We start from the raw sequence: 25,824 nt of genomic DNA, 5'->3' as shown, positions 1-25,824 counted from the left end.
CATCTACATGCCGACGGACTGATGTTAACCTCTCCTCATCTGGATTCAGCAGTGGCATTGTTGTACACATTTGTATACCATTTTCATACTTAGCTACAGTACATGTTTTTATGACTGCTTTTGCTACCGTTTGGTATTACTCGCACCATTTTTACAGTTTATGTAGCTACATCGATTTTATCTCTAGTGCAATATTTATTTTGTTAAGACTATAAAAGTTTTAATGCTATTCCCATTGAGCGCTGCCTTTGTGTGTTTTTTGTATCCTGCTATGCATTTTTCCAGTGGTTGGTAGCTGCACTGGGAATCAGACTGCAAGTAGTTGGATCTGTATGTGCATTATAATTAATCGAAATTAGTCGATTAATCGATTAAAAAAAATCGATTAATCAAACACAAAAATTTTGATCAGTAACAGCCCCCAGAGGCTACGTCAGTGACGTCACCACGCTAAGGAGGAGGGCTCCTTCAAACCGGCCGGCTTTTGAAATATTGTTACATGCTGTTTTTAATCTACTTTGCTGTAAGTACATTACTTTTTTTTAATAAATTATCTTGCGATATCACGCTATTGCGTCCTTTCTTGTACCCATATGATCCACAATTGGGAGGCTACCGATCCACTCGTCACTCTGGGGGAGCCGTAGTCTGTGGCTGGTTTGCAGTTTACCGCTGGGAGGTTTTATGTTATGAGCCCTGGAGAGTCGTATCGAGACGGATTGTTCCATCCAGTGTCCCTGAGGCATCACAAGGCCCTGGCTGGGTTGTAGCCAAACGTCTGAAAAGCTTGCCATCTGGTAAGCTGCTTACTATTTCGGTGGAGGGCTGACACTGATTGTATGCATGTCACCTGGTGGTTTAAAGGTTCGGAAGTATAACTTGATGTGCTAACTTCTATGGAGTCTTCACCTACAGTTCAATGAACAGTGTCAACCAGCTTTACCAACATTTAGTGCATTCGTTGGCTACTACAGACTTTTTGGGCTCAATCCATTATTTTTGTTTAAAACCATTATTGAGTTAAATTGTTCTTTGGCGCGGCTTTTTATTTTCTATAACAATCAGTCGTATACTGCACAAATCTGGCCTTTATGGAAGAGTGGCAAGAAGAAAGCCATTTCTTAAAGATATCCATAAAAAGTGTTGTTTAAAGTTTGCCACAAGCCACCTGGGAGACACACCAAACATGTGGAATAAGGTGCTCTGGTCAGATGAAACCACTTCATGATTGTGTCCCACTTGTTGTTGATTCTTCAAAAAAATTTACAGTTTTATTTCTTTATGTTTGAAGCCTGAAATGTGGAAAAAGGTCGCAAAGTTCAAGGGGGTCGAATACTTTCGCAAAGGCACTGTGTATATATATATATATATATATATATATATATATATATATATATATATATATATATAAAATATGTGTGTAAATAAAATAAGAAAAAATCGCAAAAATGCATGCTAACAAAGCACCATGCATTTTTTTGAGAATCGTGAGAGAATCGTTATCTTCATTCTAAGATTTTTTGTGATTCTCATTTTTCCCAGAATCGTGCAGCGCTACTGCCTTTAGGAATTAATATGAGAAACACCAGCAAATCTATTGACGTAGCTTTAGGTGCACACTGTACAGAGGACACAGACAGTACACCACGTGAAAATACTGCAGCTAGCACAATCACATGCCTGCCAGTATATTAGGAAGAGCGGATCTATCTAAACTCAATACAGTGTATAAATATATATACAACACCTGGGATGCATATATATCCATATATCCTACACACTCGGGGCTGGATTCAGATACATTGGCGTATCTGTCCGCCCGGCGTAACGTATCTGAGATACGTTACGCCGCTCTAACTTTGGGCGCGAGTTCTTTATTCAGAAAGAACTTGCGCCCTTAGTTAGAGCGGCGTAGCGAATGAGTTGCGGCGTAAGGCCGCATAATTCAAATGGGGATGTAGGGGGCGTGTTTTATTTAAATTTTTGTTGACCCTGGAACTTGTGTACCTCTGTCCAGCTTAAAGCCTTGCACACACAATCAGATTATTGGATGAATTTTTTGTCTGTTTTTTGTTGGATGCTACTCTTAAGTCGAAACTGAAGAGGGTACTCACCATCAGAAAATTTTCTGACGACAGAATTCAACGTCAGAAGTGACGTAATGTGTTGAATTGTTTTGTATGTATTCTATCATTTCTGAGCACGCCTAGTCTTGCTCTTCAGATTTTTTTGGGGGAGAAAACCGTACTAATGAAAAGAAGGGTCGGACGTTGTGGTCACATCAGACAAAAATGATGGAGCCTGCACATCCAGTTTTCATCTGACGAAAATTCGTAATCTGCTGGCAAAAGCAGCATACTAACGATCAGAAAATCGGCAGATCGTTCATCAGACGAAATTTAATTTGAGATTTTTTGACAGTGTGTATGGGCCTTAAGGGGGTTGTAAAGGTAAAAGTTTTTTCACCTTAATGCATTATATGCATTAAGGTGAAAAAACATCTGCCGATTAGAGGCCCCTGAACCCCCCTTTTACTTACCTGACCCCTCGAAAAAGTCCGGCGCCATGAACGCGCAGGCTTCTTGGCCGTTTTCTCGGCTCTGTCATTGGTTGATTGAAAGCAGCCCAGCCATTGGCTTGCGCTGCTGTCAATCACATACAATGACGTGGCGCGCCAGGGGTGGGCCCGAGTGATACAGTCGGCGGCTATGGCCGCCAGCTGTATCACGGGAGTGTGCCCGCAAAGACTCAACACCATGCAAGCTTGCTTGCATGAAGGAGTTGAGTCCTTGCGGGGCGGAGCCAAGACAGACGCTGAGGGACCCCAGAAGACCAGGTTCGGGGCCACTCTGTGCAAGTATAACATGTTTGTTATTTAAAAAAAAAATAACTTTAGTGACCCTTTAAGCCTTGTACACACGATCAGATTGTTGGCAGGGGATTTTCTGTTGACAGACTGTTTGCCTAAAATCCGACCGTTAGTACGCTCCTGTAGACAATTGTTGTCCAACTTTCTGCCAACAAATGTTGGATGACATGCTAGTAAATTTACCGCAGACAATGGTCTGTTGTCAGGTTTTCTGATGGTCCCTACACAAGTCTGTCACACAAAAGTTGAAAGTAAAAACACACATAGTTGGAATCAATGCTCACCAAACACAAAATTAGCAGAAGGGGCCCAAAGGGTGGCACTCAAGAGCTGAAATTCCTTGTAGTATGTCACTATGTTCGTGTTTGTTGGCCGACAATTGTGTACCGTTAGTATGCAAGACAAGTTCCTGGCACACGCCCCTTGGCTAAAATTCAGACGCTCGGTTGCCCAACAATCTGATCGTGGGTACCAGGCTTTAGCCGCATAAGCGGCAAAAGCCCAAGGAATACTGACAAGCTCACAACCTACATAGGTGTCAGCCCATTTCTCTCAGCCCTTTATTTTTGCGCGTCTTTTTCCTTCTTATTCACGCGCTTTTCACTCCAATTGCTATCCATGGCAACCTAGTATTGGAAGCTATCCAGCTTCCAAGATGGTGCGGGTCGCGTCGGGGCCTTTTCCAATTGGCCCCGCAGGCGCCGCCTCGTGATTCGCTGCATCAGGTCAGCTGATTTTATGAGCTGGGAGAGTGAAGGTTGACGCCCCGGTCACGTGTCCGCATCACAGCGGTTTGATTCGTCAATCACCAGCGCCGCGCCGTTCATGGCGTTTAAAGCCCAGCGCCGTTCATGGCGTTCCAGCTGTCAGACCAGACACACTTTGTGAGGTACGGTCGCATCCCTCACAGGATCCAGGTGGCTATAATTCCCCTTGGACTTTCCCTAACCAGGTACTTATTAAGAAGCCTGTTTGGCTTGATTTTTGACCTTTCCCTCATTGGCTATAGGGATTTCTCTGTATATCTTTCTGTAGATATATTCCCTTATTTACCCAATACTTTTACTTATTATACAATATATATACTTTTTTTACACAGTTAACATCACTGTGATCAACCTCTCATCACTTGGCTGTTATATTGCCCTCTTCTGATCTAATCCATAATTGTGGAACAAACTGATTGGTTCTATTAAGATAAGCCTCCTTGTCTCAATAGACAGGTACCTATTTCATCATTATATATTCTTTTTTTAATTTTGAGAGATATTCGGATATATGTTTGTACATACATATCCTTTATCTTCCAGATACTTATCTACTAGGTGGCTTATTTTGGCTGTGGTTCTCTTGAGGTGTTTTCTGGTTCTGTGTTGAAGCCATAGCTCTTCCTGTGCGGTCCGCTGCCTGCACATGCTGGTTTTTCAGAGATTTTTTACCTTCGGGTAAGTTATTTGGAATTTATTCTTATATACATTTTTGCGCCACAGTATGGCAAATTGTTCACCAAAAAGAGTTGTGGATGGACGGGGCGTTGGTGGGATGTGAGAGAAAGCGGATGTGTGGCAGCCAAGCTCCGATCCTACACTCATCCTTCTTTCATCCAGGGCATGTTCTCTCTCGACCCAGCTGCTTCTAACCGTCACCTTGGGCTCTAAGAGAACACACTTTTTCTTCAGTTTAGGCCGATACGTATTCTTCTACATATTTTTCGTAAAAAAAAATCGCAATAAGCGTTTATTGATTGGTTTGCGCAAAAGTTATAGCGTTTACAAAATAGGGGGTATTTTTATGGCATTTTTATTAATATTTTTTTTTACTAGTAATGGCGGCGATCAGCGATTTTTTTTTCGGTATTGCGACATTATGGCGGACACTTCGGACATTTTTGACACATTTTTGGGACCATTGGCATTTTTATAGCGATCAGTGCTATAAAAATGCATTAGATTACTATAAAAATGCCACTGGCAGTGAAGGGGTTAACACTAGGGGGCGGGGAAGGGGTTAAGTATGCCTGGGTGTGTTCTTACTGTGGGGGGGGGGGGTGGCCTCACTAGGGGAAACACTGATCTTCTGTTCATACATTGTATGAACAGAAAATCAGCATTTCCCCTGCTGACAGGAATGAGAGCTGTGTGTTTACACACACAGCTCCCGTTCCCCGCTCTGTACCGAGCGATCGCGTGTGCCCGGCGGCGATCGCGCCCGCCGGGCACACGCACGGGAGTCGGGGGCGAGCGGGGGGCGCGCGCGCGCGCCTCCGGCGGGGGGCGTGCGCGCCTCCGGCGGCGCGCCTGCGCCCCTAGTGGCGGCTAAAAGGCAGGACTTCATATTATGTGCTCTCGCCTAGGAGAGCCACCTTGTGGACGTATTATGACGGTGCGGCGATGGCAAGTGGTTAATATGGTTGGTTGTTTGGTGCACTTCCCCAGAAAGCCATGTCAGCCAGAGAACATTCTTAAAGGCTCAGTGAAATATAGAGTGGTAATTACCTGAATCTTCTTGTGTACATCACTTGCCACAACACTGTATTAGGCATAATACACAGTATGGCAAATTGTTCACCAAAAAGAGTTGTGGATGGACGGGGCGTTGGTGGGATGTGAGAGAAAGCGGATGTGTGGCAGCCAAGCTCCGATCCTACACTCATCCTTCTTTCATCCAGGGCATGTTCTCTCTCGACCCAGCTGCTTCTAACCGTCACCTTGGGCTCTAAGAGAACACACTGCTGGCCCCCCTGCTGTCTCTGGGCAAGCTCCATTCCTTCCGTAATACCGCGAGTGCCTCTCCATCTTGTCCACTCTTGGACACGAGGCAGCAACATCTAAGCATGTACGTCGGCACACAGATTGCAGCGGAGCCCGGGGACCCAGCTGGACCCACCACCGCTGATATTCTGGAGGACATCCACTCATGTAAGGAAACACTGACAGCAAAAATAGATTACATACCGACAGACATCAGTCTGATACGCCACAACCTGGATACATTTAGATCTTAGGTGTCAGAGACTGAGGATCGTATATCACAACTAAAGGATTCCACCAGGTCTGACTTTCATGCACTCCAGTTACAGGTGAAGGTGCTTCAGGAAAAGGCAATTGACACTGAAAACTGCCTACGGCATAACAACATCCACATCCTGGGCCTACCTGAAAAGGCAGAGGGCCCTAGGCCTGCTGAGTTTGTGGAGGCGTTCCTTACTGAGCTACTGGACCTTTGCACTATGCCAGCTATCTTTGTAGTGAAAAGGGGTCACAGGGTCCCTCCGATGCCTTCAAGTCCTGGTGCACCTGCTAGAACCATCCTGCTCAGGTTGCTTAACTATTATGATTGCGACCAGATCCTTGCGGCTGCCCGCCCAAAGCAAGACCTGCATTACGAGAATGCAAAGATCCTTCCTTTCCCGGATTGCTCACCTGAAGTTCAACAATGTCTCCGTATTTTCACTGAGGTCCGGAAATGGCTTCGAGAGGAAGGCCTTAGGTCAGCCTCCTGTATCCAAGCAAGCTTTGTGTGGTGGATGGAGAGCCCAATTCTTTGTATCTTCTGAAGCGGCAATGACCTGGCTTGGGGGTCATTGACAGATGGGCTGCCAGAAATCTTCCACTAAGCTGATCTACAGTCTCCAGATTACAGCAAGTATTATGACCCCTGGGTCCCACATGATTATCCTTTTATTTTTTTCACTTTGTTTTGGAATTTTTACTTCCCCGCATTAGGTTGCACAGTTTGCTGCCCCTTTTCTTAACCATGCCTTGTTGAAAACCCCACTCCTACAGTCCCATTGAGGCCAGGTTTGACTCTCATACTAAGCTCATGCTGGAAACCTTGATATGGAGCGAGGTTGCCCTACGACTTTATCTTTCCTTGAATTACAGTTCCTTATTTGCTTCCTCTGGCACCTCTTGGCAATCCTTCAGTTGCTAAACCTCACTGCTCCCACTGACTGTTAGTGACTTGTTATTGCTTTTCCCCTGGAGATACAGTGTTGGACTCTATCCAGGATTCTTATTGTCAACATGCCCCCTCCCCTTTTTTTTCTTTTTTGCCCCATCATCATAGATGATGGTCTGACAGGTGTTCCACCACTCTACAGAACCACATTTGCCATTGGACACAGATGCACTGTAGTTCCATTTAGAACACAGAAAAACAAATACTCCTGCGCACGAGTGGATTGTCCAACAGTCAATGTTCCATGGAAAAAGTGCCAAAAACGATAACAGTGGCCTTGCTGCCCTTCATGGATGGGGAATATCCTGGTAGCAAAAAAGAGAGAAGAAAAGAAAAAGGCGCACCAGCCTAGTGTGTTACCGTTGACAATTTAATAGAATAAAAATGTAATAAAAAACTACTCACAAAGAAAGCAACATAATAGACTTATCGACAAAGCTGTAGTGGCTACCCCTTGAACCACACTCCAAATGGGGGGAATGAAGGTGTGTCACTGCTGGCTGACGCGTTTCGAGGCTATAAAGACCTCTTCATCAGATGAGGAGGTCTTTGGCCGTCATGGCATCACAGGACTGTGAGACAATATCCATCCTCTCTTGGAAACGCATGGGGTCTCAACTGTAGATTCAAGAGAGCACTCCTATTCCAATACGTTAAAGCTCCCCATATACTCATTTCACGAGAGACACACCTGATGGGCAGTAAACTGATGGCCCCTAAACGTCCATGGGTCCAAAAGTCTTTTCATACTTCTTGTTCTAATTACGCCAGAGGGGTGTCTATATTGCTGAGTAAATCATTACCTTGTGTGGTTGAGACAGTACAAACAGACCCTCAGGGGAATTATGTTATACTTGTAATTATGATTTGGCATCAACGTTATGTGTTTGTGGGGATATACAGTATATAACTCCACCGTTTCAACCTGAACTATTGTTTACAATCCTGGAGATGATTACCCCCTATTGTCCTGCTAAATCCTGATAGGAGATTTTAATACCATCCTTTCCATAACTAGACAGACCCACTCCTCATAAATCCCTTGCGGGAGATTTACCAAATTGGGCCCTTTCGGCCGGTCTGACAGAGGTCTATAGATGGAAACATCCAACCACCAGGACTTATTCCTGTTTCTTCACCTCATTCAAAACCTCTTCCAGAGATGACCATGCATTTGCTAACCCCTCTATGCTGCAAGATATTGAGATGGCTGATTACCTACCCAGTGGTTTGTCAGACCATAGTCCCTTAGTTTTAACACTGTGATTCCACTCTCTATGCAGTGGGTCCTTGTGGCACCTGGACGCGAGCTGGATCTCGCATCCTGACATTTCTGAGCAAACCCCACCAATCTTAAAGGAATATTGGGAAATCAATGCAGGGTCCTCCTCTCCAGATACAATCTGGGATGCCTTCAAGGCATTTACCAGGGGTCACTATATATGTGCCATCAAAGCAGTTAAAATGAACCTAAAGGCCTCTACTGTACATTTACAGTCTAATGACTGATCGTTACAGTCTAGACCCCTCAGAGTCCAACTTTGATATCCTACAGGCTTCTAAGCGGGAGCTACATTTACACATTGGGAGATCACGTGATTGGAACTTTACAATTCAAAGCAACGTTTTTTGAACAGGGGGATAAGAACGGCAAGCTGTTGGCAATGATGTCACAACATAATACCCCCCTCACGTTGATTTCAGAAATACCTCTCCCACAGGTGAGGGTGATACCACCCCCACAGGTATCTTACAAGAATTCCAACACTGTTATCAACCTCTTTTTAGCACCACATTACTATCAAAAAAAAATGTTTTTTTATATATTTTTGGGGGATATTTATTACAGCAAAAAGTAAAAAATATTCATTTTTTTCAAAATTGTCGTTCTATTTTTGTTTATAGCGCAAAAAATAAAAAACGCAGAGGTGATCAAATACCACCAAAAGAAAGCTCTATTTGTGGGAAAAAAAGGACGCCAATTTTGTTTGGGAGCCACGTCGCACGACCGCGCAATTGTCTGTTAAAGCGACGCAGTCCCGAATCGCAAAAAGTACTCTGGTCTTTGGGCAGCAATATGGTCCGGGGGGTAAGTGGTTAAGTACTATGCAGCAATGCTGAATGGTATCAGGATGCAGGAGATATTCTTTCAGTTTGCCACTGGGATATCAACCTGGATGTCTGGTTGAATGGGTATGTAAAAACAGAATCAGCACAATGGACAGCATATTGATCATATGTTTTAAAGGAGGTCCTAAGTTTGTTTTAAAAAATGCAATTAAAGTGGAGTTCCACACCTTTCAGGGGGGAGCAGATACCTGTTTAATACAGGTATTTGCTCCCACTTCCGGGCATAGATAGCCGCATTATATGCAGGTATCTACGTCACTTCGACCCCCCCTCCCCGCTGTCTTCTGGGAGACACACAGGTCCGAGAAGACAACAGGGACCATTCGGATCGTGCAGCGTGACTCGCGCATGCGCAGTAGGGAACCAGGAAGTGAAGCCGCAAGGCTTCACTTCCTGATTCCCTTACCGAGTGTGAGGAAAGGTTCCACTCGCTGGTGATACCATCTGATATTTGGCGTGCAGTACTGATGTCCACCAGCAGACCAGCAGGTGTCTCCTGGCAATTTGGAACTGTCAGGAGAGCCTTTCCCTGCTGGTGTTATGTGATCTTTGGGCCGCAGTACTGGCATCCACCAGCGGGGGGGATCCTGGCAAGATGGAGCAGATATCTCTTGCTGCAATTAGGTACCACCTGAACCTGATAGCAGGTAATGGTATAAAGACCCTGCAAGCTCATCACACTTTGCCTTGGCTTCGTCTTGTGCCCTGATTTGAACCTGTTGCCTGAACCTGTTATCTGAACCTGACTCTGACTCTGATCCTGACTCCTAACCCATTTTGCACCTGTTCCTGTCAGTCCTGTATCCCTGGATCCCTGCCCTGTTATCCGATCCCTTCCAGCCTCTCCCTGTCCATTGCTCCTTGTCCCCCATTTGCTGACCTCACGTTATGACCCTGGCTTGATAGACTACGATTCCGGTATTCCCTTTGGCTATATTTATTTGTCTGATTATTGTTATTTTTGGGTCTTGTCTAGTATTGGTTGTTGTGCACTGTGTATTATTGGAGGTGGTTGTGTTTCATATTATTCACATTTTCATTAATAAATTATTTACTTTCCTAACCTATATACGTTTGGTTCACTTGTGCAGTCCACTCAGTTCTGATCGCATCTGATTCATGACACCGAAAATGGAGGCGGCAACATCCTAGAGCCGAGGGAGAAATTGGCTTTGGGTGCCGACATCGCGGGCGTCCTGGACAGGTAAGTGTCCTTATTTTAAAAGTCAGCAGCTGCAGTATTTGTAGCTGCTGACTTTTAAAAAGATACATTTTGGGCGGGCTTCTGCTTTAAGTAGCTTTATATGACATAAGAGACTGGGGTCGATTTACGTAAACTGGAGAGTGCAAAATCCGGTGCAGTTCTGCATAGAACTCAGATTCTATTTTTTTTAATCAAAGCCTAATTTAACAAGTTGAAGTTAGAGTAGAAGCTGATTGTCTATCAGGCACAGCTGCACCAGATTTTGCACTCTAAAGTTTTAGTAAATCAACCCGTCTCTATGTCTCTTTTTATATTCCTTGACTATAAATGTTCCCGCCAGCAATATTCTTCTAAGTGTACACTGTACGCACATTTGCAGCTCAGTAACCTTGACATGCTGAAGATGATGGATGAAGGCTATATCCCCTGCAGTTACAAAGTGTGAATGTAGTAAACGCGTTGTGGCCACTAGATGGAGCTGGAGAGCATAAATATTTCCTGTGATAGTCAGTGCCATCTAGTGACTGTAATATAGTGTTTTCTTTTTCATTCTATAGCCTAATAACCTGTGGCGGTCGGTCGCAAAGGCCCCGCCCCCCATCCATGCGTCTGGCCTCCTAAACTACATGCAGGGCATGCAGGGCACCGAATGCATGGATTACAATGGGAGGGGGGTTTAAGCATGTGATTAGAGCCAATAGCTCTAATAGGCTTCAAAAAAGGGTGGGCTCGTGGGGCTCAGAGCACTGCGCTCTGAGCCCACCCAGTTGTGTGACAATAGCGAATGAATATTAACTATTGTCACACTGGTCCTGAGACCTGTCACCTGATTGGCTGAAAGGACAGGCAAACTTATTGGAAGCCTAGGAGGAGAAAGTAGGAGAACAGCTGCTGTGATGCCGAGGAGAGGAGACACGATAGAAGCCACTGTCCACTGCCCATTGAAGCGCTGCCCACCCACAACCTAGGTGGGCTAAGTGTGGGGCTGGATGATCAAGCGTGGTTGGTTTGCTGTCGCCCCCCCCCCCCCCCCAAAAAAAACAACAGCCGCCACTGCTAAGATTATTTGCTTTTGCCCCATTTGCACAGAAGATATTTACATGGGCAAACAGCTAGGCATATTGTTTTATAAATACACCCATAAATAAGTGTTTGATTAAAATTACTGAAAAATGTGCATGAGTAATTGTTTTAACTCAAATTTACATGAAAATAAAAATAAAAAATCATAAGAATGATGAACCAAGTGAAAACCATCATGTGCATGCAAAAATGTGTTGCACAGATCTCCTTCACAACTGGATCTTAACTACTGTATATCCTCAATGTTGTATTGCATTACATATAAATGTGTAAACATAGTACCAACTTTTATGTGGAGTTGTAAAGTGATGACTACTATTACATTTTAAAAACTTTAGTTCTAATGCCACGTACACACGATAATTTTTCGGCATGAAAGAAAACATTGTTTTTCAGCATGTCCAAAAAACGACGTTTTTCCAACTTAATCATTAAAAACGACGTTGCCCACACACCATCGTTTTAAAAAAAATGACGAACAAAGCGCGGTGACGTACAACACGTACAGCGGCACTCTAAAGGGGAAGTTCTATTCGCCTTTGGGCTGCTTTAGCTGATTCCTTGTTAGTAAAATACTTTTTTGTCTGTTACAGCTTGATGAATGTGCTTACTCCATTATGAACGGTAGTTTTACCAGAACGAGCGCTCCCATCTCATAACTTGCTTCTGAGCATGCACGGGTTTAAAACGTCGTTTTAGCCCACACACGATATTTTTTTACAACCTGAAAAACAATTTTTTTTTTCAGAAACTAAAAAACGATGTGCAGCCCACACACGATCATTTTAAATGACGTTTTTAAAAACAACGTTTTTTTTTCATGCTGAAAAATGATCGTGTGTACGTGGCATAAGTGTCTTAGCACACAATAAGAAGGAATTTATATACAATTGGAAGTAAGCAGCCAAAAGATGAAAAACACAGGACATAATAAGAAAAAGTAAAAACTTTAAAAGAGTCTGTGGGGATTGTTGTAATACTCAATAAATAATGTATTAATATAAAAACAACCAGAAAGAATGAATGACAAAAACTTGTGTATATATACAGTATATATAACAGGAAAAACTCCAGAGGCCTCTAAAATAATAAAAAGGAAGAATCCGTGCAATCTAAAAATTCTCTTTGTCACTTCAAAGTGGCCCTAGTTTTAGATATATTATTTCATGCAAGTGTATGCATGCTAAGTAATGTATACTACTTTATCACATTTTTTTAATCTCTCCCAGAGGTCACAGAACTGACAATGACTTCATCTGTTTTCTTTACAGAAAGACAGCTGCACCATTGTTCAATTCTTTATTCAGCATTAGTATCTACATCTTGGATTTTAATGCCAATTCAGAGATGACAAACTCATGTACAGTTGTGTTCAAAATTATTCAACCCCCCAATGCTGTAAAGGGTTTTAGGGAATTTAGTGTACATTTGTAATTGTATTCAGAATGAAATCCTACAAGGACTTCTTAAAGAACCATATGCAACTAAAATGACATCAATTGGTTTTGTAATACAGTAGTAAATGTTTATTTTGTGAATTCTTCATTTACACAATTATTCAACCCCTTAAAGACTACCACTCTGAAGAACAGAGGTTCATTGAAGTGTACTCAATCAGGTATTGAAAACACCTGTGGATGTCAGGGAGCAGCAATAAAGCCTAATAAGCATTAATTAGGCAGCTTTAAAATGACTGTGATACTCAGCTCCTTCTAGACATTTACTGGTGTGGTTACAAACATGGTGAAGTCAAGAGAATGGTCCGGGAAGACAAGAGAAGAGGTGATTACTCTTCACAGGAAGGGCAATGGCTATAAGAAGATTGCAAAGATGTTAAACATACCAAGAGACACCATAGGAAGCATCATTCACAAATTCAAGGCAAAGGGCACTGTTGAAACGCTACCTGGTCGTGGCAGAAAGAAGATGCTGACTTCGACTGCTGTGCGCTACCTGAAGCGTAGAGTGGAGAAAAGTCCCTGAGTGACTGCTGAGGAACTGAGAAAAGATTTGTCAGATGTGGGTACTGAAGTTTCTGCTCAGACAATACGGCGCACACTGCGTAATGAAGGCCTCCATGCCAGAACTCCCAGGTGCACCCCCTTGCTGTCTCCAAAGAATAAGAAGAGTCGAATGCAGTATGCCAAAAGTCATGTGGACAAACCACAGAAGTTTTGGGATTGTGTTCTGTGGACTGATGAAACTGTTTGGGCCCATGGATCAATGCTATGTTTGGAGGAGGAAGAACAAGGCCTATGATGAAAAGAACACCTTGCCTACTGTGAAGCATGGCGGGGGGTCAATCATGCTTTGGGGCTGTTTTGCTTCTGCAGGTACAGGGAAGCTTCAGCGTGTGCAAGGTACCATGAATTCTCTTCAGTACCAGGAGATAGTGGATAACAATGTGATGCAGTCCGTCACAAACCTGAGGCTTGGGAGACGTTGGACCTTTCAACAGGACAATGATCCCAAGCATACCTCCAAGTCCACTAGAGCATGGTTGCAGATTAAAGGCTGGAACATTTTGGAGTGGCCATCGCAGTCACCAGACTTAAATCCGATTGAGAATCTCTGGTGGGACTTAAAGAAAGCAGTTGCAGTGCGCAAGCCTAAGAATGTGACTGAACTGGAGGCTTTTGCCCATGACGAATGGGCGAAGATACCCGTAGATCGCTGCAAGACACTTGTGTCAAGCTATGCTTCAAGTTTAAAAGCTGTTATAACTGTAAAAGGATGTTGTACTAAGTACTAAGATTGAATGTCACTTGGGGGTTGAATAAAACTGATAATGATGTGAGCACAGAAAAGACATTTGTGGTTATTTCATTATAAATGTTATGTTATATTTGTCTGACCTACACGTGCCTCTTTGATTTAATTGTAAGCAGGATGACTGAATGATCAAAATCAATGTCAAACTGGCCAAAACAATCAATTTCAGTGGGGGTTGAATAATTTTGAATACAACTGTAAATCCTGGTTTCAGTGCAGCTCCTGGCTGTGCTTAAAAATCTCTGACACAAATCAGCCCTTCCTGCAGCCTCTCACCTTGTGATTTACTGAAAAGTTAAGCAGGCCATAGACGGTTTGAATCTTGGCTGGTTCAGCAGGAACCGTCTGAGATTCAAACCATGTATGGGCAGGCTCAATATACGCAAGTTGATCGATCAATCAATTTGCGTGCAACCAGCCTGCCAGATTTTACATGCAATTATTCCTAACGGCTGTTATATCTGCTAGCAATATTATTCACAGTGTTCTGCTGGTGGAGATGGCTTCCCCCGCTGGGAGAACTGAATGGCTTGGTGGTAGGGATTCCCCCAACAACACTGTCTGTCCCATGGGACAGAAGAGACTTAGGAAATGCTTTCTCCTTCTTGCTGCAGGCTGACATCATCTCATCTTAGGAAAAGAAACTTAAAAAGAGCTCCAGGACTTTCAAAGTTTCAAAATATATATGTTTTTCTTTTTGGCAATGTCTTCATTCTGGTTATTATATCTTCAGCCTTTGCAGTCTACCCTAATGTATTATACACTGTTTTTTGGGACAGATAGGGGTTTAATTCAGTAGAAAGATTGGATTCATATGTTTCTTTTATTGTATTTTATTGGGAAATAAAAGTAAACAAATTGAAAAAATGCACTTGCCTGTAATTCTTACCAATGCAACCTTTATGTAATTTGCACATGCTTATATTTACCATAAAATATAATCAACAAAATATTTTTATTAAAATGATAGAACATTATTGTGACTTATTTGGAAAGTAGCAGAATAGTAAAGCTCAAAATAAATGTATGTATTTTCCTTTTTAAATACAGTAAACACAAATTTCATTAAAATCATTATAACAGTAATATTGAGATCTGGGAATTACATTTATACTGTACATATATAGTCAGATTACAGTGACGCAGTGGGGAGGATCCTCTGTTCTGCCAGACTAAACAAAACATCACTATGTAACAATCGTCTCTTCGCTCAATTTTGATCCATCTATGACTAGATTTACAAGCTCACAGATAGTGTGAATATACTCTTCCCAACATGTTTCGTCCACTAAATCTCTTAATAACATCCAGGGGATTCATGAAGGAGGATTATAAAGGATGACAAGTTACAATTACTTTTCCTTTTAATAATATTCAATTTTACTGCAGATTTTTAATATGGACGTTGTTTTAAAGACTGGACTTTATTCACTTTGATGCAAACACAATGAGGGAAATTACAATAAGTAATCTGAAGCAGTTGTGTAGGACAACCAATCAGCTTCTGTGTTTCATGGTCGCTATGTATAGTTGCTCCAGCTTCTGGCTACTCCAATTTTGATAAATTATTCCCCAATAAACGGCACTGCAATGCAAGGCACATAGAGCAAATGCATTGCCATTAGTTGCCAAAGTGTGAGCTTGTAAAATGTTTTTCATTTGTCCTCAGGCAAAGGTCTGTTTTAGATAACATTTTATATCTGTCACAGAAGAATTATATAGCTTTTCTATTATATTACACATATAATATTTATAAACCTTGTTGTATGATAGCTCTTAGCTGAATATATGTTTGCAGAATTTGATTCATTCCTTTTTTGACATGAATAAATAAACAACATTTTATTCCTGATCCATCCAAACTCAATCCTTTATGCTTTTGCAAACAGCCGTACATTTTTAAATCTGACTATTTCAACATGCGCATTTAAATTCAAACATATGCCAATATATGCAAATACCTGTACATTTGTTATGTTGCTGATTTAAGTGTTTGGCTCAAATTGGAATGCCTTACTTATATTAACCACAAGGGATTAAAGCTGCGGCAATGCACCAAAACTTTTTAGAGTCCAAAAAGTTCTTAAACATGTATATACAGTCCTCGGGGTACACTTTCACTGTAGATCTTGTACGATATGCTCATAACCACCACCGTGACTTTCACAGATAATGCACACTCTCAGTGAAGACCCACCACCAGATATCAAAGCCGCTTACCAGATAGGGCAAGCTCAGTTTGCAGTCGGCTATAGCCCAGCCGCAGCCTTTTATCGTTGTAATGAACCCACAGGTAGCAGATATACTGGAACTGGCTTCCTTCACTTCCACAAGCTCCACCAAATGGTCATGTGTAAACAGAGAGGATTTCAACATTGCGTAACTCTGCAAAACATATTTTATTTAAAAAAGTAAGTTGTACTTACAAAAACATAGTTAAAATCAGTCAGTGTAAAAATTGCTGGCTGGCAAAAAAAACGGAGCCCTTCCTCCTCTACGTGGTGACGTCACTACATGTCCTTTCAGACGCGTTTCATCATAAGACAGACATTTTCAATGGGATAGGGCATAGTAGTGAATCACCTTATTTATAGACCCAGACCTCGTTGTGAGATGCAAGACAGCGGCAGCGAGGACGCCATTTTGACTATGGGCAAAAATGCCCACTCCATACGGAGAGCTAGCTAAATGTATAGTGCAACATCCTAACTTAACAGAACCACTAACAAAACAAAACAACCTGCAGAGCCTAACTGTGTCGGACAGGCACTATCACTTACAGGGCTCTATAGGTTTAAGAATAATATTCAAGGCATCATATGGAATCGAAATCTCACCCTAGACCCACATAGAGTTATTCCATACACGTGGATAGTAGCGTGAGACCTCCAAAGAGTGACACCTACTGGATTGGTTGATATTGTCCCCAAGGGAGGTCAATGCATCAGCTGAAATGTGAACATTTCTATACTTCATATGATTGATACCAGTCAATCTCATGAAATTGTCTTTAAGTAAAGAACTTTTAAGTGAGTCCTTTGTTTCCCCTTACCCCCACACATGAGTTCTCCAAACGGAGATACAATCTATATCTGACAAAACCCGTGAAACCAATTTTCTTTTTTTGTGATTACCCATATGGAAGGATTGTACAATCTCTTACCTCTAGGGATAATAAAATTAGTAAATAATAAATAAATAAATAAGTTGGCATCTTAGATGTCCTAAATTGTGTGTGCAAATTGTGTGTGCAACTGTCTTTTAAATGAAGGACAGTCTATTACTATACAAATGTGACTGTGAAGGTGAATGTACATATCACCTTTCTTAATTCATAAAAGATGAGCTATTTTATATTTATTATGTTTCAAAATTAGTCTATATTAGTCTAGATTACCTATACCCCTTATTAGTGTAAAAAAACACATTATATTAATTTTAGAAACCCACATGTGTGTGCCCCCTCATAGAAGGATACACCCATGAAGATTAGCAAATGTAGAAAAATAAATAAAAAAAGAAGAATAATTTAAAAAAAATCAAGTATGTGTATAAATGGTGTATATTTTGGATATATTTTGGATATTATGGACCAGTGATCATCAGGATCTGACTGCTTTTATGGCATCTCTGAATAATAACCAGAGGGGAATACACCTTAAATATGAAGCCAGTCAATCAGAGATCCACTATTTAGATCTAAGGATTAGGATTGAAGAGGATCGTTTTGTGACCTCGACTTTCTTTAAAGAAACTGATAGGAACTCTTTTATACCGACTGATAGCTGCCATCATAAACCATGGATCACGGCAGTCCCAAAGAGCCAGTATCTTAGGCTCAGGAGGAATTGCACTGACACCAAAGATTTTTTGACTCAGGCAGACGTATTGACTGGTAGATTCCTGGAGAAGGGTTATCCGATGGAGTCCCTGCAGGAGGCTAGAAATGTGGTTCTGGCCATCAACAGGGACGAACTTCTGGCTGAAAGGGTTCCCATGAAGGGGGACCAGTTCCCAGTGGGAGTTCCATTTATAACTACCTATTCTGTACAACATAAAAGTATTACACAGCTTATCAATAAACACTGGCATATAGCCATGAATGATAGCGTTTTGAAGGATATCCTACCGGAGAAACCAAGAGTTATTTTTAGGGGTGTACAATTCTTGAGGAATCAGATAGCAGTTAATGTTCTGAATCCCCCAACTGGGAGCAATGTTTTTTTTGACAAACTAACAGGATACTACAGATGTAGACGCTGTAGGGTGTGCTCTTTAAACTCTTGTTCTCAGAGACGTGTCACCACGTTCACCTCCACGTCCATTAGTTATGAGTATACCATAAAACCATGCATCACCTGTGCTACCACTGGAGTTGTGCATTTGTTGCAGTGCCCTTGCGGCCTGCAATATGTGGGATGGACTAAGCGACCCTTGCAAGTCCGTCTCAATGAACACATTACCAACATCATGGCTGGGTTTAAAAATCATTCGGTCTGCAAACACTATCTCTTGAAACACAATAGGGATCCGTCCAACATCCTTTTTTTGGGAATCGACAAGTTCAAACCTAATTGGAGGGGGAGTCATTTGGTGAGGGAAATCTCCAGGATGGAGATGACCTGGATACATCGACTAAAGACTTATGCCCCCTATGGGTTGAATATTGAAACGGACGTAAATGCGTTTATAAACAATGCGTGAGAGTGTTCTTTGGTATACTATTCTATCATTACTGTTTACTATTTTATACTGTGTAAACGTGTTGTGGCATGCACCAGTAGGCACGTTTACGACAGATGCCTTGCAGGATTGTATCCAGCAAGGCTTAAAATATACACCATTTATACATATACTTGATTCTTTTTAATTATTCCCTTTTTTTTTTCTACATTTGCTAATCTTCATGCGTGTATCCTTCTATGAGGGGGAACACCCATGTGGGTTTCTAAAATTAATATAATGTGTTTTAAGAAAGGTGATATACAGTATTTTTCGTCATTGACTATGTACATTCACCTTCACAGTCACATGTGTATAGTAATAGACTGTCCTTTATTTATGAGACAGTTGCACACACAATTTTCACACACAATTTAGGACATCTAAGATGCCAACTTATTTATTTATTTATTATTTATTAATTTTATTATCCCTAGAGGTAAGAGATTGTACAATCCTTCCATATCCACTTAAGCCCCGGACCAATATGCTGGCTAAAGACCCAAGGTGTTTTTACAGTTCGGGACTGCGTCACTTTAACAGACAATTGCGCGGTCGTGCGAAGTGGCTCCCAAACAAAATTGGCGTCCTTTTTTCCCCATAAATAGAGCTTTCTTTTGGTGGTATTTGATCACATCTGCGGTTTTTAGTTTTTGCGCTATAAACAAAAATAGAGCGACAATTTTGAAAAAAATGCAATATTTTTTACTTTTTGCTATAATAAATATCCCCCAAAAACATATATAATTTTTTTTTCCTCAGTTTAGGCCAATACGTATTCTTCTACCTATTTTTGGTAAAAAAAATCGCAATAATCGTTTATCGGTTGGTTTGCGCAAAATTTATAGCGTTTACAAAATAGGGGATAGTTTTATTGCATTTTTGTTTTTTTTATTTTTTTTTACTACTAATGGCGGCGATCAGCGATTTTTTTTCGTGACTGCGACATTATGGCGGACACTTCGGACATTTTTGACACATTTTTGGGACCATTGGCATTTTTATAGCGATCAGTGCTATAAAAATGCATTAGATTACTATAAAAATGCCACTGGCAGTGAAGGGGTTAACACTAGGGGGCGGGGAAGGGGTTAAGTATGCCTGGGTGTGTTCTTACTGTGGTGGGGGGGGTGGCCTCACTAGGGGAAACACTGATCTTCTGTTCATACATTGTATGAACAGAAAATCAGCATTTCCCCTGCTGACAGGAATGAGAGCTGTGTGTTTACACACACAGCTCCCGTTCCCCGCTCTTTCACAGCAAAAAATGCATTTAAATTGCATTCTTTATTGTAACCACAGGGGGCGCTGTAGGAGTTAGGGTTCACTTTGTGAGTGTTTACAACTGTAGGGGGGTGTGGCTGTAGGTGTGACGTCATCGATCGTGTCTCCCCTATAAAGGGGATGACGCGATCGATACGCCGCCACAGTGAAGCACGGGGAAGCCGTGTTTACACACGGCTCTCCCCGTTCTTCAGCTCCGGGGACCGATCGCCGCACTCGAGCGGCGATCGGGTCCGCGGGACCCGCGGTCCCGGTCCCGGAGCTTCGGACCGGGTCGCGGGAGCGCGCCGCGGGCGCGCGCCCGCGACCCACGGCTGGGTACAAGTACAGGACGTATATATACGTGCTTGTGCCCAGCCGTGCCATTCTGCCGACGTATATGTGCAGGAGGCGGTCCGGAAGTGGTTAAGGGTAATCACAAAAAAAGAAAATTGGCTTCACGGGTTTTGTCACATATAGATTGTATCTCCGTTTGGAGAACTCGTGTGTGGGGGTAAGGGGAAACAAAGGACTCACTTAAAAGTTCTTTACTGAAAGACAATTTCACGAGATTGACTGGTATCAATCATATGAAGTATAGAAATGTTCACATTTCAGCTGATGCATTGACCTCCCTTGGGGACAATCTCAAACAATCCAGTAGGTGTCACTGTTTGGAGGACTCACGCTACTATCCACGTGTATGGAATAACTCTATGTGGGTCTAGGGTGAGATTTCGATTCCATATGATGCCTTAAATATTATTCCTAAACCTGCAGAGCCCTGTGAGCGATAGTGCCTGTCCGACACAGTTAGGCTCTGCAGGTTGTTTTGTTTTGTTAGTGGTTCTGTTAAGTTAGGATGTTGCACTATACATTTAGCTAGCTCTCCGTATGGAGTGGGCATTTTTGCCCATAGTCAAAATGGCGTCTTCGCTGCCACTGTCTTGCATCTCACAACGAGGTCTGGGACTATAAATAAGGTGATTCACTACTACGCCCTATCCCATTGAAAACGTCTGTCTTATGACGAAACGCATCTGGGAGGACATGTAGTGACATCACCATGTAGAGGAGGAAGGGCTCGGTTTGTTTTGCCGGCCAGCAATTTTTACACTGACTGATTTTAACTATGTTTTTGTAAGTACAACTTACTTTTTTAAATAAAATATGTTTTGCGGAGTTACGCTATGTTGCAATCCTCTCTGTGTACACATGACCATTTGGTGGAGCTTGTGGAAGTGAAGGAAGCCAGTTCCAGTATATCTGCTACCTGTGGGTTCATTACAACGATAAAAGGCCGCGGCTGGGCTATAGCCGACTGCAAACTGAGCTTGCCCTATCTGGTAAGCGGCTTTGATATCTGGTGGTGGGTCTTCACTGAGAGTGTGCATTATCTGTGAAAGTCACGGTGGTGGTTATGAGCATATCGTACAAGATCTACAGTGAAAGTGTACCCCGAGGACTGTATATACATGTTTAAAGGGGTTGTAAAGACAAAAATATTTTCCTCTTAAATTAAAGTCTGATAAAGTAAAAAGTAATGTTTTGCATTATAACTAGTTTGATACCTGTTGAAATCGAGCTGTTTTATTCACCTCCGTCACTCCTGAAAAAGTATTCTCACTGACTTCCTGGTTTGCGGTGCGCATTCATTCTTGCTACATCATGGCCTAATGGGAACTACAGTTCCCATTAGGCTTAGCCTCCATGCCTGTGAGGGATAAGAGAGCATCTTCAAGCAGGGCTGTAGTCATAGGGAGGGGGGAACACATTCTGCTTTCCACCATGCAAAACGGTTCAGATGCTGGTGGAAAGCAAGAAGAGGAGAGACAGGAAATGGCATTTTCAAACCTGGATTACTGTATTTTGGAGGTCAAAAGGAAAAACGAGGTAAGTGATATTTAAATGCTCTTGCTTACAGCAATCAATTGATCTAATAAAAAACTAACCTTTAGTGTACCTTTAAGAACTTTTTGGACTCTAAAAAGTTTTGGTGCATTGGCACAGCTTTAATCCCTTGTTGTCTGTATTTGTGCTTTGCATGCTAGCTGCTGCCTCCCTCTGTACTCAATTTGCCTGTTTTTTAACCTGCTGAGTACTTTCTCTGATTGTTAACATCTGACTAGCGCAGTTTTTTTCATTTTTCTTTTTTTACTTATATTAACCATTTGCCCTCTGGAAGACCAGGCCATTTTTTGCAATACAGCACTACATTATTTTAACTGACAATTTTGCGCAGTCATTTAGCATTGTCTGTACCCAAACAAAATGTTTGTCCTTTTTTCTACAAATAGAGCTTTCTTTTGTTGGTATTTGATCACCTCTGTGTTTTTTTATTTTTTGTTATAAACAAAAAAAGGCCGACATAAAAAAAACAAAAAAAAAAAAAAAAAACAATATTTTTTACTTTCTGCTATAAAACAATCACAGTAAAAAAATTCCTTGATAAATTTGGCCAATATGTACTCTGCTACATGTTTTTGGTAAAATTAAATCCTAAATAAGTGTATATTGATTGGTTTGCACAAAAGATACACCATCTACAAACTATGGGATATGTACTGGATCTTTTATTTATTTATGATTTTTTTGAATAGTAATGTCAGCGATCAGCGACTTATAGGGCCTGCAATATTGCAGTGGACATTTGGACACTAACTGACACTTTTTGGGAACCAATGACACTAATACTGTACTAATGACACTGGCTGGGAAGGTGTTAGACATCTAGGGCAATCAAAGGCTTAAATGTGTGCCTAGCTAGTGTTTTGGTGTACTGTGTTAGGTGCTTTTACTAGGGGAAGTAATGGTTTTTATTCCCTGCTTTACAGGGAAAGAAAATCTGTTACTTTCCCACTGACAGGACAGGGCTCTGCCTTGTTTACATAGGCAGGGCTCTATCCTGTGTAAATGTATGACAATCGATGGGTGCCAGTGGAAATTAATTGGCCTGGCACCTGCTGATCGACATCTGCTGTGTTTAATCATAGGACGGCCGGGTAACCCCCCTACCCGGAAGTACCAGGTTACGTACTTGAACTGGCGCAGCCGAGTTGCCTTGCTGCTGTATATCTACGGTATGTTGTACAGTTGGCAAGCAGTTAAAGCGGAACTTAACCCATTGATTTAGTGGTTTCAAAAACAGTTAAATTCCTGAAATGCCTGTCACATTTGCTTGTGCTGTCAACCTAATTGTCAAACCATCAAATGGCTGGCATCATAACTGATTACATGTGCAGCATCATGGCAGTTTGCAGATCAAACAGAGGCCAAGATGAGAGCTTTCTTGGCTGAAAAGGATAGGAGGATTTAGTTCCACTTTAGTTTGTGCTTTTCAAGATTTTTTTTTTCAACTTTAGATAATTTTCCTTGTGCGCTGTGAGACTAACAGCTTGCTTAAGGAAGTTTGAATGTGCATAATGAGGATGTTGCTGATGATGAAGTAGAAAAGCACTGAAAACCCGAAAATAATATCAATACTAAGCAAATTCTTTTGTGGCAGAGTGCCCATGCTATTTTCTAGAATCTCAAATGATGATTAAAGTCAAACTCATTTGTTGGAGGACAAGCTCTGCATACACATTCAATTGAGGTAATATATTTCATATTTAGCTACTGGCATAATGCAGGATTCTTTCTGTATCTTGGCTGTGTATAATAACCACTTCAAGTCCGGACACTTTTACCCCTTTCAGTCCAGGCCACTTTTCAGATTTCAGCTCTGTCACACTTTTAATGACAATTACTCAGCCATGCAATACTGTACCCAAATGTATTATATGCCAGTTTTTGAGACAGGTAGAGCTTTCTTTTGGGGGAATTTAATCATCGCTGTGTTTTTAATTGTTTGTTATTTAAGCAAAAATAATACTGACATTTTGAAAAAAAAAAACATGTTTAGCTTAGTTTTTTTTATAAAATGTTGCAAATAAATAATCTTTTTTCATAAATTTAGTCCAGATTGTATTCTGGGTATACATTATTTAGTCTGTGTGAAAGCTATAGAGTTTATAAACCATGGTATCTATATTTGAAAATTGATCAATCCTTATGTTCTGCCTGCCTATCTCATTTCTCGAGGCCCTAATATGTAAGACCAGACCGGTACAAATACTCTCCAAATGACCCCTTTTTAGAAAGTAGGGGCTAGATTCAGGTAGAGCCGCGCATTTTTACGGCGGCGCATCGTATCGTATTTACGCTATGCCACCGTAAGTCAGAGAGGCAAGTGCTGTATTCACAAAGCACTTGCCTCCTAAGTTACGGCAGCGTAGCATAAATGGGGCCGGCGTAAGCGCGCCTAATTCAAATGCTAATTATTGGTGACGCGACGTGATTGACGCATGCGCCGTCCGTGGAATTTCCCAGTGTGCATTGCTCCAAAGTACGCCGCAAGGACGTCATTGGTTTCGACGTGAACGTAAATTACGTCCAGCCCCATTCATGGACGAGTTACGCAAACTACGTAAAATTTTCAAATTTCGATGCGGGAACGACGGCCATACTTAACATTGCGTGCATCTCCTAATAGCAGGAGTAACCTTATGCCGAAAAAGCCTAACGTAAACAACGTAAAAAAATAGCGCCAGGCGTACGTACATTTGTGAATCGGCGTATCTAGGTCATTTGCATATTCTACGCCGAAAACGACGGAAGCGCCACCTAGCGGCCAGAGTAAATATGCAACTAAGATAGGACGGCATAAGAGACTTACGCCGCTCGTATCTTAGCCTAATTTAAGCGTATCTGGTTTCCAGAATACGCCTAAATTTAAGACGGCGTAGATTCAGAGTTACGACGGCGTATCTACTGATACGCCGGCGTAACTCTCTCTGAATCTAGCCCTAGGTATTTGGTAAGTGGATGCATGGTGACTTTTTTGAAGTTGTAATTTTTTTGCCAAAGTTCTTTGGAAAATGTGTAAGTACTGTTAAATAAAATGTGTGTTTTTTAAAAAGTTGCCATTTTAACATTTTAAGTTTAACCTCACACACAACAAAAGCACACTTTTAATCACACCAGGAAAAAAACATTCTGCTACTCTTCCCATGTATTGCAGTGCCACATATGTGAGGCTCAAAATCCAAACAGCACCTTTAGACATTCCAGGGGCATAAATGATGCATCTAATTTCCTGACTACCAGACACATTTTTGGAAACACCCACAAATGACCCGACTTTGGAAAGCAGACTGTCCAATTTTCCAAGAGACACAATGAGTTTTTTTAAATGCAATTTTTTTGCCACAAGTATTTGAAAAATGTGGGAGGAAAATAAAGGTTTTGTTACTCAAAACTGTCAATTTAAAATATATTTCTAATACACAGCATAGGCATACATAGAATTACACCTCAAAACTAATACTGCTACTTCTCCCGATTATGGGGATACCACATGGGGGAATTTTTCACAGACTAGACACACAAAGAGGCCCAAAATCCAGGCAGAACCTTAAGGCTTTCTAGGGGCATAAATTACACATCTAATTTCCTGACCATCTATCACAGTTTTGGAGGCCCTGGACCACCAGGGCAGTGGAAACAATTGGGGACACTGAATCTGTTGACCCTGGAACTGGTATGGAGGTGATCAGGATGCTGGTATGGTAGTGATCAGAACTGGTATGGTGTATGGCGTGATCAGGACACTGTTATGGGGTATGACAGTGATCAGGGTGCTGGTATAAAGTATGGCGGTGATCAGGACGCTAGTATGGGGTATGAAGGTGTTAAGGATGCTGGTAAGGCATATGGCCATGATCAGAATAATGGTATGGGTTCTGGCAGTTATCAAAATGCTGGCATAGAATATGGTGGT

The sequence above is a fragment of the Rana temporaria genome, chromosome 3 (genome assembly GCF_905171775.1).
Source record: "Rana temporaria chromosome 3, aRanTem1.1, whole genome shotgun sequence".
Lineage (NCBI taxonomy): Eukaryota > Metazoa > Chordata > Amphibia > Anura > Ranidae > Rana > Rana temporaria.
The sequence above is the reverse complement of the archived record's forward strand: the minus strand, read 5'-3'. Positions refer to the sequence as shown.